The following is a 13,211-nucleotide window of genomic DNA, read 5'->3' as shown; positions in this document are numbered from 1 at the left end:
TGGTTCGAGTAAAACTGGTGTCAAAGGTCTTATATGTGTAAAGATTTAGGCCATATATATATGGAACCACAATCTCTCAATGTCTATAACCATACCCCATATGACATAAAATATATATAACCCAATAATATTCTTATAATTATGTATGATTTTGTGTTATGAATTTATTAATTGCTATTAATATATTCACTTTGACTTACATTGTAGGTTAAAAGTCAAATGAAATTTCATTCCATCGTTGTTATATTTTAAATACCATGCATCCTGTCAATAAGATGATTTGCACTTGATTGATTGTTATAGTTGAAGGTTCGCTAAGCGTAAGGATGATTGGGATTCATTGAGCGAGTCTATCTCACTAGGTGAATTAACTTGAATTTGGTTCTAGTGTTGGACTCGCTAAATGAGACATTCAGTCGCTAGGGAAATAAACCTCCATGAAATATTCGCTAAGCGAGTTCTCGTTGGGTGAGTCTATGAATTTCATATTTGGATGATTTAAGGAGCTAATCCATATGAGGTGTGAAAATGATTCAAGGAGATATTTTATGGTGAGAAGAGTATGATAATTATGTTTTTGTGTGAACTGCATAAATGTATCATTCCTAAGATTGAAAGGCATGATGTGTGAGTATATTTTGCTAGGGGCACCCATTGGAAGCTATCCTTATACTCTACTAGACTCACATATATTCACATATAGGCATAAGTTTAGGTGGTAAAAGGGGAAGGAGGTTCCTATTGCTGGTATTGGAGTTATGGACTCTATTTCTTTTAGTTGATGTTTAGTTGTGTATTTACCATAAGAACGCACGTGTTAGTGTTTAATTGTGCATTTATCATAAGAGATTTAGAGGTTAAGTAAAGAATTCATAAATATTTTTAAGTTTATAATTAAATTTTGGATAAAATGTACGTGAAAAATATTTATAGGTTTAGAAAGTAGTATATATGTAAAAATATAAATAGTAAACTTTGTATAAACGTAATTATTTTTGCATACTTTCTGCTGATAATTTTACGTACAAAAGTTTACAAGTATTTGTAGCCATTTTTTTTAAAGAAACATTTGTAAATATTTTTTACAGAAATAAAATTTACATGACAAGAGGTTGTTGCCAAAAAGTTTTTATACAAAATTTGCATATTATAGAAGTTTTCTGGTATTGGTATATTTTCAATTCTGTATTTAAAAAAATTATTTAACAATTGTATAAATATATAAATTAATCAGAAACATTCAAATTTAATTATATGATATTAAATATATTAAAATAATATAAATAATTACTTGTTACAGTTAAAATAAGCTAGTATAAATTATTTTACAGAGCTTATGATAAATGACAAAACCAATCCTTTTATGTGACGATCCCGAGCACATCGAAAGAAACATAATATCCCTGTTATGATATGTCAAATGTTCTATTAACAACGTAATCAAATATTGTATTAGATATAATTTAGGTATTATTACCTCTGTGAGCAAATATGTGCACTTATTTCTTTAATAGATGAGGAATTATAGCACTCTAGTATGTATATATATGGTACCCTATTCTTTGAAATAATACATCATAATTATTCTTTACATCTTTTTTATATGGTATCAAGAGCCAAACACTGAAATCCTCTACAATATAGGAAGCAATGCTTATTTATTTGAATATTTTTTATGGCTTCTTCTGGTAAAAATCAATCAGAGAAACATGATTTTGGGACTTCCGTTGCTATGCATATGCACGAAGCGCTCACCCTTGAACGACTTGACGGTACCAACTATGTTGAGTGGTCGTTGAACACACAAAACAAGATCAGAGGCAGAAAACGTTGGGGTTTCATCTTTGGAACAAAGGCTGCACCAGAAAATAGGAAATTTGATGAATATGAAGCATGGGAAGATAAAAATTGTCTATTCAAGTCTTGGATTTTGGACTCCATGACGAAAGAAATCAAATCCCTCTTCATTTGCTTAGCTACGAAAAAAGATACTTGGGACACTATGCAACAAACATACTCAGTCAACCAGGATGCGTCCCGATCATATGAAAATTATATCGTGAGGTAATATCTACTCAGCAAAATGGAGGATTTGTTATTACACACTAGTGCAAATTGGGTTTTTTAACTCGCCTTATAGGCCTCGGTTACTGTGGGACCGAAGCTTATAAGGAGACGGTGGCATTTTGAAAATTTTCTAACCTTTTTGCCTCGGGTCCTATATCAACCGAAGCATATAACTCGTTTTATGCTTCGGTTCTCCATCAACCGAAGCCTATAACCCGTCAGTGGCCCTCATTATTACAAAATTGCCACTGACAGCAGATGATTTGGCCTCAGGTGGCAAAGGAACGAGGCATATAACAGATGATTTGGCTTCGGGTGGCAAAGGACTGAGGCCTATAATACTTTATGCCTCGGGTGTTTACAGAACCGAGGCCATATCGTTTATTTAGGTTCCCAAATCGTGCGAATCCATCACTATTCATCTTCTCTCTCGCGAATGCAAAGCTTCGCTCTCTGCCACTATCGCCCTCCGTCACGATTGCGCCCTCCGTTGCCCTCCATCGCCGATTGCGCCTCCGTCTACGAAGCTAGCATCGTCGGTCTTGCTCCTCCACCGAACAACAGGCGAAAAGCAAGCAGATTCCGCCACCATCGCACCACTATCGCACCTCCGTCGCGCCTCGTCGCCCCACTTCGCCACGGTCCACCACAGCCACCACTTGGCGACAAACATTGCACTGCTGCTCCGTGCCACTGCTTCGACGAGTATCTTGTGCCTCCTTCACCATTTCCAGCCACCGTCGCACCGCTAATTCGCCACTTCACCATTTTGGTTGATTTTTACGTTGTTCTTTTGCTATTTTTACGGTCTCTTATTTATTTTATTGTCTCTTATAGCTCTTGAAGACCTCAGTATCGTGGGTGTGCATCATCTTCCATTGTCATTCAATTTTCACGCTCCTAGGTTCCTAATTGTATTATTTTGTAAGATTTTGTTGTCTATTATGTATTAGTAATATGTTATATATATGTGGTTTATTATTTACATAAATATTTGTTTGATTTGTGAGTTAGCCTTAGTTTCCTATTTCAGATTCAATACGAAAATTATGTATTGTCCCCGAGTTTTCATTTTGAAAAAACTACATTTTTTTTAAATTAGATATAAGGGGATACAATACTAATAATTTAAATGTATTGAATCTTGAATTGTCTGATTGGACAGTTTAAGAAGATTAATCACTTTCTAGTAATTTATTAGTATATATATATATATATATTTAAAAATAGATATCTTAAAATTCATGAATATTTGTGAATTGGGTTTTGTATTGATCTCCGGGTGCATATTTGATTGTGGTTTATAATCACTTTCATTTCGTGTATCCTAAGGCCAATGCGAAATGCTGACAAAATTTCGTGAAATTTAAGATATGTATTTTAAGAGTAATATGTACCAATAAAATAAAGAAAGTGAATCTTCTTAAATGGGAAATGGTCACACCTTGATTACGACGTGAGCATTGATTCAAAGATTACTGAAATTGTTCACGCAATTTCAGTATGGATCGAGATTTGATTAATTTACCACGTATCAACGCTGAGTATGAGAATGGAGTAGAAGAATTTATAAAATTTGCGCAACGTTATGAGGGGAGAAGTGACGATGAGGTGAAGTTCAGATGTCCTTGTGTCAACTGTTTGAATGGCAGAAAATTGAATGCAACTCAAGTTAGTGAACATCTTATTTGTGATGATTTCCTTAGAAATTATACAATATGGACATGGCACGGTGAATTAATACACATTCCAACTGTTTCTCGGACTGAATATCTTGCCAATTCCTCCATGAAAGAGCGACGGGAAGAGTGACGGGAAGAGCGATGTGAAGAGCGAGTAGAAGAAGACAATATGGAGGACATGATACGGGATGTTGGTGTAGAAGCTTTTGCACAAGCGCATGTGTATGAGACGATGTCTGCTGATGCAGAAACTCCGTTGTATATTGGTTCAACTAAGTTCACGCGATTATCAACGGTTTTAAGACTTATGTTTTTGAAAGCGACCAATGGTTGGACAGATAAAAGCTTCACAGAATTGCTCGTGCTCTTGAATGAAATGCTTCCCGAAGGAAATACTTTACCTACTCGAAACTATGATGCCAAGAAAATTCTTTGTCTGATGGGTATGGAGTATAAAAGGATACACGCATGTCCTAATGATTGCATATTATACAGAAAAGAATTTGAAGATTTGAAAAAATGTCCAAAGTGTGGGTCATCACGGTACAAGCAGAAAAGAAACAGTGAAGGTAATGTTCAAATAGAGAAGGAAGGATCTGCTTTGAAAGTAGTCTGGTACCTTCCAATCGTGCCCAGACTTAAGCGTTTGTTTGCAAATCCTAAAGACGCTAAGAACCTTAGATGGCATGCAACTGAGAGAAGATGTGATGGACTCCTTCGTCATCCAACTGATTCAATGCAATGGAAAAATATTGATAAGGAATTTCCCAAGTTCAGTGAAGAATGTAGAAATATTCATTTTGGCTTAGCTGCCGATGGAATGAATCCATTTGGTAATTTAAGTACAAACCACACTTGTTGGCCTGTTATATTATTCATTTACAACTTATCTCCTGGACTATGCATGAAGAGAAAATACATGATGTTGTCTATGATGATATATGGTCCAAAGCAACCTGGAAATGACATAGATGTATATCTCAATCCTCTAGTTGAAGACTTGAAGTTGTTATGGGTTGATGGTGTTGAAGTATTTGATGTTATTGCTTCTGAAACTTTCATGATGCATGCAATGTTATTTTGCACCATTAATGACTTTCCAGCTTATGGTAATTTGTTAAGGTACAGTGTCAAGGGTCATAAAGCATGTCCTATATGTGAAGAAAACACTGCATCTCATCAATTGAAAAACGGAAGGAAGACTGTGTATCTGCGCCATCGAAGGTTTTTACAAGCTAATCATCCTTATCGAAGGTTAAAGAAAGCATTCAATGGACATCAAGAGAATGAAAAAGCACCAACTTCATTAACTGGCATTCAAATTCATGAAAAAGTTAATAAAGTACATCATGTATTTGATAAAACGTCCAAGAAGTCATCTGCATCGAGCCCTTGGAAGAAAAAATCAATATTCTTTGACCTTCCATATTGGTCGAAGTTAGAAGTTAGGCATTGCATAGATGTCATGCATGCAGAGAAGAATGTGTGTGATAGCTTGATTGGTACACTACTCAACATTCAGGGAAAGACAAAAGATGGAGTAAATGCTCGTTTGGATTTGGTTGAAATGAAGATCCAAGAAGACTTGGCACCAAAGGAGGTTGGTAGGCGCACTTATTTGCCCCCTGCATGTTACACTATGTCCAGACAAGAGAAGATAAGTTTTTGCTTATGTTTAAAGAGTGTCAAGGTACCTCAAGGATACTCTTCAAATATTCAGAGTTTAGTGTCCATGCAAGACTTGAAGCTTGTTAGCCTAAAGTCTCACGATTGCCACATCTTAATGCAACAATTGTTACCTGTAGCTATTCGTGGAATTTTACCCAAAAATGTTAGACAAACTATAACGCGTTTATGTGCATTCTTCTCTTCAATTTGTAGCAAAGTCCGTGATCCTTTAAAATTAGATGAACTTCAAGCCAAAATTGTTATCATCTTGTGTCAGCTAGAGATGTTTTTCCCTCCATCATTTTTTGACATCATGGTACATTTACTTGTTCATGTGGTGAGAGAAATCAAGTTTTGTGGACTCGTATACCTAAGATGGATGTATCGCATTGAACGTTACATGAAGATTTTGAAAGGGTATGTGAAAAATCAATATCGTCCAGAAGCTTCAATGACCGAAAGATATATTGCTGAAGAAAGTGTCAAGTTTTGTTCAGATTACATGGTAAAAGCAAAATCGATAGGAGTTCCTCACAAATCATGGTTGAACAGGTGTTCTATAAGTAACAGCATTCGAGGTGTAAGTGTGGTTACCAAAAATCGCGAAGAGTTGATGCAAGCACACCTATACATATTAAACAACACAAATGAGGTAATGCCTTACTTATCTGCACACAAAGTCATTGTGAAAGAGAACAATCCAAGACAATCAGAGAAATGACATTTGATGGAGCATAATAGAACATTCATGCATTGGTTTAAATCTAAGGTTTTGAAAGATTTGCAATGCTCTGAGACTTTGATGTGGTTAGAAAATGGGTTGAAATTTGATGTCATCTGTTGTACAGGTTATGAAATCAATAATTGCACATTCTATACAAAGTCTCTTGATGATAAAAGCACAATACAAAATAGTGGAGTCAGTCTTGAAGCTGAGTCGCTACAATTTTCTACATCTAAAGATCAAAATCTCGTAGTAGGATCAATGACATACTATGGTGTAATACAAGAGATATGGAAGGTTGATTATACCATGTTTACTATTCCACTGTTCAAATGTAAGTGGATTGACAATAAGAGTGGTGTCAAAATAGATGAATTAGGAATGACTCTAGTGGATTTTCGAAAGGTGGGTTATCGAGACGAGCCATTTATCATGGCACAACAAGCATCTCAGGTTTTCTATGTTAAAGATCCTGCAACTGAACATTGGTTTGTCGCTCTTCATGGAAAAAACAGATTGATCCTAATGAAGAGAATATGAGTGATCTTAATATTGTTGTCGCCCACCCATTTAGAAGAACGACAATCGTTGATAAAATCCATCTAGTTGATGATGTACATGAAATTCGAGAAGATCACGATGAAGGAATATACATATGACCAATCAATAACTTTACGTACGAATTTCATGCTCTTGTTAAAATTTAGGTGTTTTGTTAAATGATGTTTTATATATTATTTTATATGTTGCTTATTAATGGTTTTTTATGTTTTCATTTCACAGATACATGGCTGAACATTATACTTCATCAGAGGATGAAGCACCTGCTAAAAGACCCACCAGAGGAGCCACTAGGTTGAGAGAGCTCTTAATTAGAAGAGCTAAAGGTCAGAAAACACATGTTGATATTAACGTCGACACTGGTGAGCCTAGTGGTCGTTCTGGGGATGTCTTCAAAAGTTATTTAGGAATGTTGGCACAAGAGAGAATATCAATCCTTACGCCATCTTTTGATCATGTCACTGAAGTTGATCGGGAAATGATATGGCAAGATTTATTGGTAACTAATATTAATGTTATTAACGTTATACTTTGATTTTGTTGATAATATGATAAATATTGTTGATGACATTTTCTATATTGCAGCTAACATTTGATATTCCAAATGTGGCGACGTTTAAACAAAAATGTTTGTCATCGGTGGCTGAGAAATTTCGTGGTTTTAAGACCAAGTTGACATCTAGGTATGTCTTTGGACATAAAAAGAATGAAAATCCATTGTTGAAATACACTTGGATTGATGAAGACACATGACGTCAGTTTCTTGAGCTTCGGACATCTGAGGGATGACAAGTATGTTTATTTGAAATCATCAATAGCACAATTGATAATTATGCAAAATTTTTACTAATTCATAAAGTGGGTTTTATATGTTACAAGTAAAGAGGAAAAAGGCTCAAAGCATAAGTGCTCAAAATAAAAACCCGCACATATTATCTCGTGGTGGGTATAGAAAACTTAAAGAGAAGATAATGACAAAAAAGAAAAAATCTGGGTCCTCACCTTCTGAGGGTGAAGATACTGAGCCTCCTTCACCACCATCACGTCATCAAAAGTGGAAGTTAGCCCGTTTACGCTCATCGGGCAACTACACTTCTGAATCTGCACGAGAAATCTTTGAGAAAATTGTAAGATACAATTCTTATCTAAATAGCTCGTTCATATTTTATATTGTATTTTTTTTATAAATTTTTTTTGTTACATTGTAGGATTCGTTGGTTGAGTAGACCTCCCAAGGAGGATTCATTCCAGAAGGTCGTCATGACATACTTGCTGCTGCAATTGGATGACCTTAGCACCCTAGATGTGTACGTGGTGCTGGATCAAAAGTCGCCATACGCCAATTTTTTTGGTTCCTCCTCTCGTCAATCTTCATGCAGTCATGGTGCTGATTATGAACAAAGACTGAAGGAAATGATCATGACACAGGTGAGAGAAGAACTAATGCGCCAATTTGACCATTATGGCATTCGTTCGCCAGTGAATCATCCGCCAGAACTAGACTCATTTATGCCTCCCACGGGTAAATTTGTTTTCTATAAGTTATGAATTGAATAAATGATATTTAATAAAGTAATTGAATAACATTAATAAATCGTTGACTCTAACAGGTAGAAGCGGAAAGGGGAGTTGTTTAGCTCCACCCGGGGATGACATGGATGACATGCAATTGGATGACCTTAGCACCCTAGATGTGTACGTGGTGCTGGATCAAAAGTCGCCATACGCCAATTTTTTTGGTTCCTCCTCTCGTCAATCTTCATGCAGTCATGGTGCTGATTATGAACAAAGACTGAAGGAAATGATCATGACGCAGGTGAGAGAAGAACTAATGCGCCAATTTGACCATTATGGCATTCGTTCGCCAGTGAATCATCCGCCAGAACTAGACTCATTTATGCCTCCCACGGGTAAATTTGTTTTCTATAAGTTATGAATTGAATAAATGATATTTAATAAAGTAATTGAATAACATTAATAAATCGTTGACTCTAACAGGTAGAAGCAGAAAGGGGAGTTGTTTAGCTCCACCCGGGGATGACATGGATGACACTCATCCATGTCAGCTATATATTTGGGATGGTACAGAGAAGACACTAGTGGCTCGTGGAAAAATATTTGAGGCAACAATAGTTCTCCATGGCATGGAGTTATCAGAGGATGAGGTTAAGGTCACAGTAGAGGAGGCTCTCATGCCGTTTGCTTTAGTTCCTATGCCAACATATGAGGTGTATACTGTGGCACAAGCATTCCAGTGTTTCCTCGCATGGCCTAGAGATTTAGTTGTTACTGACCCCCCGGTACAAACTCTTAAACCCACAAATATACTACATTTTTAAGTTTACATGTTTATTATATTCAAACTTAAATTATATTCCATTTTAACTAAAATTGCATCAATATAGGAAAAACCTCACTCAAAGAAGATTCTTCTCTCTTTGGACGATCCTCTTGGTGCATTGCTCTAACTTGCAGAAATCATAGTTGATAAGCCGATGCAGGTTCCTTGGGATGCTAACATTTTTTGGAGAGATCTTGACATCCCACTTTACTTGCATTCCCAAGATGTCTTGGAGCTTGCACGGGGACAAGAGGAACTCAATATTACCATTATTCAGTTATGGATGATGTAAGTCTTTTAGTCATTATATATAGTTATTTGATATATTTATCTATTTACTTATATCAAATCAATTTTTGGTTTAGGTATCTGTCTGGTGTCACTGAAACTATGGGGCTGAATGATCTATATGGGTTTATAGACACCCAACTCACCCATGAAGGCAACAAGTTTGATGACATCCAAGCATATGTGACCAAATACTTTCAACGTGGAAAAGAAATTTATTTTGTCCCTTATGTTGTTGGGTAAGTCATTTTAATGCATAACATTGAATTTATTTTCTTATCAGGCGTGATTGGCAGTTACTTGTGGTTTCCCTAAGGGAGAACCTTGCTGTGTGGTTTTGATCTTTGCATCGCCCTCTCCCCAACCATCTTAGACAAGTGATAGATTGGTAAGAACCTCAATATCAATCTTATGAATATGACATGTTATATAAAAATATCCTAACTTATTCCATATATCATAGTTCAATTACTGCACATAACATGTTGTTAGGGAGATCAACGGCTAAGGCAAAAGGTCTTATATGGTGTTCTCTCCAGGTTTGATATTTCTATCCATATCTTTATAATTATTTGCTTGATTTTCTTCCTTAATTAATTGTAACGTTGTTGATAAAATGTAGTGTAATGGACAAACCGGCTCATATGAGTGCGATTACTATATAATGCAATGGATGACAACCATTGTGCATGCTCGTATTACAACAAATTGGAAAATGGTAATATATATTTGAATTAAAACGAATACTTTGCAATATTTCCTTTTTATATACTAACTTAACGTAATCTATTATTTTGTAGACATTCAAGAGTCCTGTCGCAATTCCCGCAAAGTCCATAAAGTTTGGTAGGATAGCATGTGCCAAATATATAATTGAAATGTACAATAGTATTGATTAGGACATGTATCTGGATTGTAAATTATTTGTAATTATCTTTTAAATGAATTTGAATTGTGGATGTGTTATAAAATATTTTGTTCTGGTCTGTGCTGGGTGTTGAACAAAATTTGCAGGTTTAAATGTAGGAATAACACCAAAACAGAAACTGCATTAAAAAAAACACCATATTAGGCCTCAGTTCTTACCAGAACCGAGGCAAAAAGGTGGGCGAAGTTGCACATATGGCCTCGGGTCAAACCAAAATCGAGGCCAAAAGGTGAGCGAAGTTGCACATATGGCCTCGGGTCAAACTAAAACCGAGGCCAAAAGGTGAGCGGATTTTTTAAAAAATTAAAAATAAGTTGCACATATAGCTTCGGTTAGGCCTGAACCGAAGCAAAAAGCTAGTGCTCTATGGCCTCGGGTACCCTCGAACCGAGGCAGAAGAGGGCTCTATGGCTTCGGTTCACAACTGAGGCCAAAAGCGATCCTCCTTTGGCCTCGCCCCAATATGCTTTGGTCCGGGAACCGGTGCAGAATATGAAAAATAACCGCTGCCAAAGCCCCTTCCTACACTGGTGACATATTTTGGTAAACTGCAAAGATTATGGCTGGAGTATGATACTATAACGAATTGTACCATGGAATGTCCTAATTATCAACGAGTTTATGTCTTTTTGGCTGGCCTAGATACACATTTGGATGTAGTTCATGGTCGTATCCTTGCTACTACTCCCGTTCCAAATGTTCAATCAGTTTATGCAACTGTTTATGCCGAGACAAACCGATAAGAGGCTATACTTGATAGTGAGTCTACTATGGGGACTACCTTTGTTGTTAATAAGTTTCCTAAGAAAGGAATACGTAAATGCACTGCAATGGGGATAATCATGTCATGGAAACATGTTTTAAACTCCATGGCTATCCGAATTGGCATCCGAAAGGCAAAACTACTCCTAATACCAAGGTAGAAGCTACTCCTAAAAGCCATAGTTCTACTGTTGCCAGATTTATGACCAAGTCAGGTATATCTAACTCTGCTCTTGATCTTTCTATTGTTACTAGGGGTAGTGATTGGATAATTGATTTAGGTGCTACCGACCATATGACTTGTGATCCACATAAATTTATAATTTTTCCCTTAGTTGTTCTAAAACTGCTATTATTAATGCCAATGGGGTCTCATCTCCTATTGAAGGTGTAGGTACTATATCCCTATCACCCTCCTTATCAATTTCTGATGTTTTATTTGTTCCTACATTGAACTGTAATCTTCTCTCTATCAGCAAGTTAACCAAATCACATTCTTGTGTTGCCTTATTTTACCCAACTCATTGTTTTTTCCAGAACATCCATTCCAAGGAGAAGATTGGCAGTGGTAGAGAGAGAAGGACTGTATTATCTTGAAAATGTATCACAACAAACCTATACAGGAACGTTGGCTTGTCTTGCGAATGAACACATACAAGATAAAAACAAAAAGGAAATTTGGTTATGGCATAGAAGATTTGGGAATCCCTCTTTTGGTTATCTAAAAAAATTATTTCCATCACTATTTCATAAATGTAATATTTCTGATTTTATTTATGAAACTTGTGTAATGGCAAAAAGTCATTGTGTTGTGTTTCCTTTAAGCAATAAAAAAACATATATTTCCTTTTTCATTAATCCACACAGATGTTTGGGGCTCTGCCCCACAATCTACACATAATGAAAAAAAAATAGTTTATTAGTTTGGTTAATGATTTTACTCGAGTAACTTGGGTGTATTTGCTTAAACATAAAAGTGATGTCTGTATTATGTTTTGTTCCATTCATCATATGATAGTTACTCAATTTAACACACATATTAAGGTCATTCGATCAGACAATGGAGGGGAATATTTTAAGACTGAGTTAATTGAGTTCATAAACTCCAAAGGCATCTTACATCAAACTACATGTCCTTATGCACCATAAAAAATGGGGTGGCTGAGTGAAAAAATAGACATATATTAGAGGTGACAAGATCGCTTTTGATAGATGGTAATGTCCCATCTCATTTATGGGGTGAGGCTGTGAGATTTGCAGTTTATTTGATTAATCGAACACCTTCTAGTGTGCTTAACTTTTGAAGGCCTTTAGATGTGTTGTCTGATCATTGTATCCTTCATTCCATGGTCTCTTTAACGCCTCATATTTTGGGATGTGTTATATATGTTCACTTACACCCACATCAACGTACAAAACTTGAAGAACGAGCTTTAAAATGTGTTTTTGTTGGGTATGAATCAACTCAAAAGGGCTATTGTGCTTACCATCCACCATCAAAGAAATTTTATATCTCTATGGATGTGACATTTAATGAGCATAGTTTTTTATGTTGATTCTACACTTCAGGGCGGCAATGAAAGTGAAGTGCATAATCATGATGTTTGTATTTTTGATATCCCAGATATAAAATTATACTGTAAAGATAAATTATCGTGTGAGGATCATTCTACAGGAAGTGAGCCAATCCTAAATATGGAAACTTCTCCTTTGGATAATACAGTGTCTTCTAATCCTAACCAATTGGCTCAATCTTCTCCACAAGTTCGGGTTGACTCTTCATAGGTACCTTCTGATCCTATCTCTCATAATTCTAATGTAGTTGAAACTAATCATGAAATTATTTTTCTTGATCCTACCCTTGATAATAATAATTTAGACAAAACTAATAATGAAATTATTGTCTGCATGAGACCACCAACACACCAAACATTGAGTCTACTACATTCCAGTATAATCTTCCACCCCGTTCTAATCGTGGTCAACCTCCAGCTAAATATGAACCAGACCTCCAAGCCAAAGTTAAATATCCCATTAGTAAATATGTGTCATCTCACAGGTTATCCCAATCATATGCATCATTTGTATCTCAATTATCTTCAATTTCTATTCCTAGTAATATACAAGAAGCTTTGACAGATCCTAGATGGACCAAAGCAATGGTTGATGAGATGGCAACTTTAGAAAAAA

Source organism: Vigna unguiculata, chromosome 10 (assembly GCF_037176805.1).
Source record: "Vigna unguiculata cultivar grain cowpea cultivar isolate G323 ecotype 2 chromosome 10, ASM3717680v1, whole genome shotgun sequence".
NCBI lineage: Eukaryota > Viridiplantae > Streptophyta > Magnoliopsida > Fabales > Fabaceae > Vigna > Vigna unguiculata.
Note: the sequence above shows the minus strand (reverse complement) of the source record.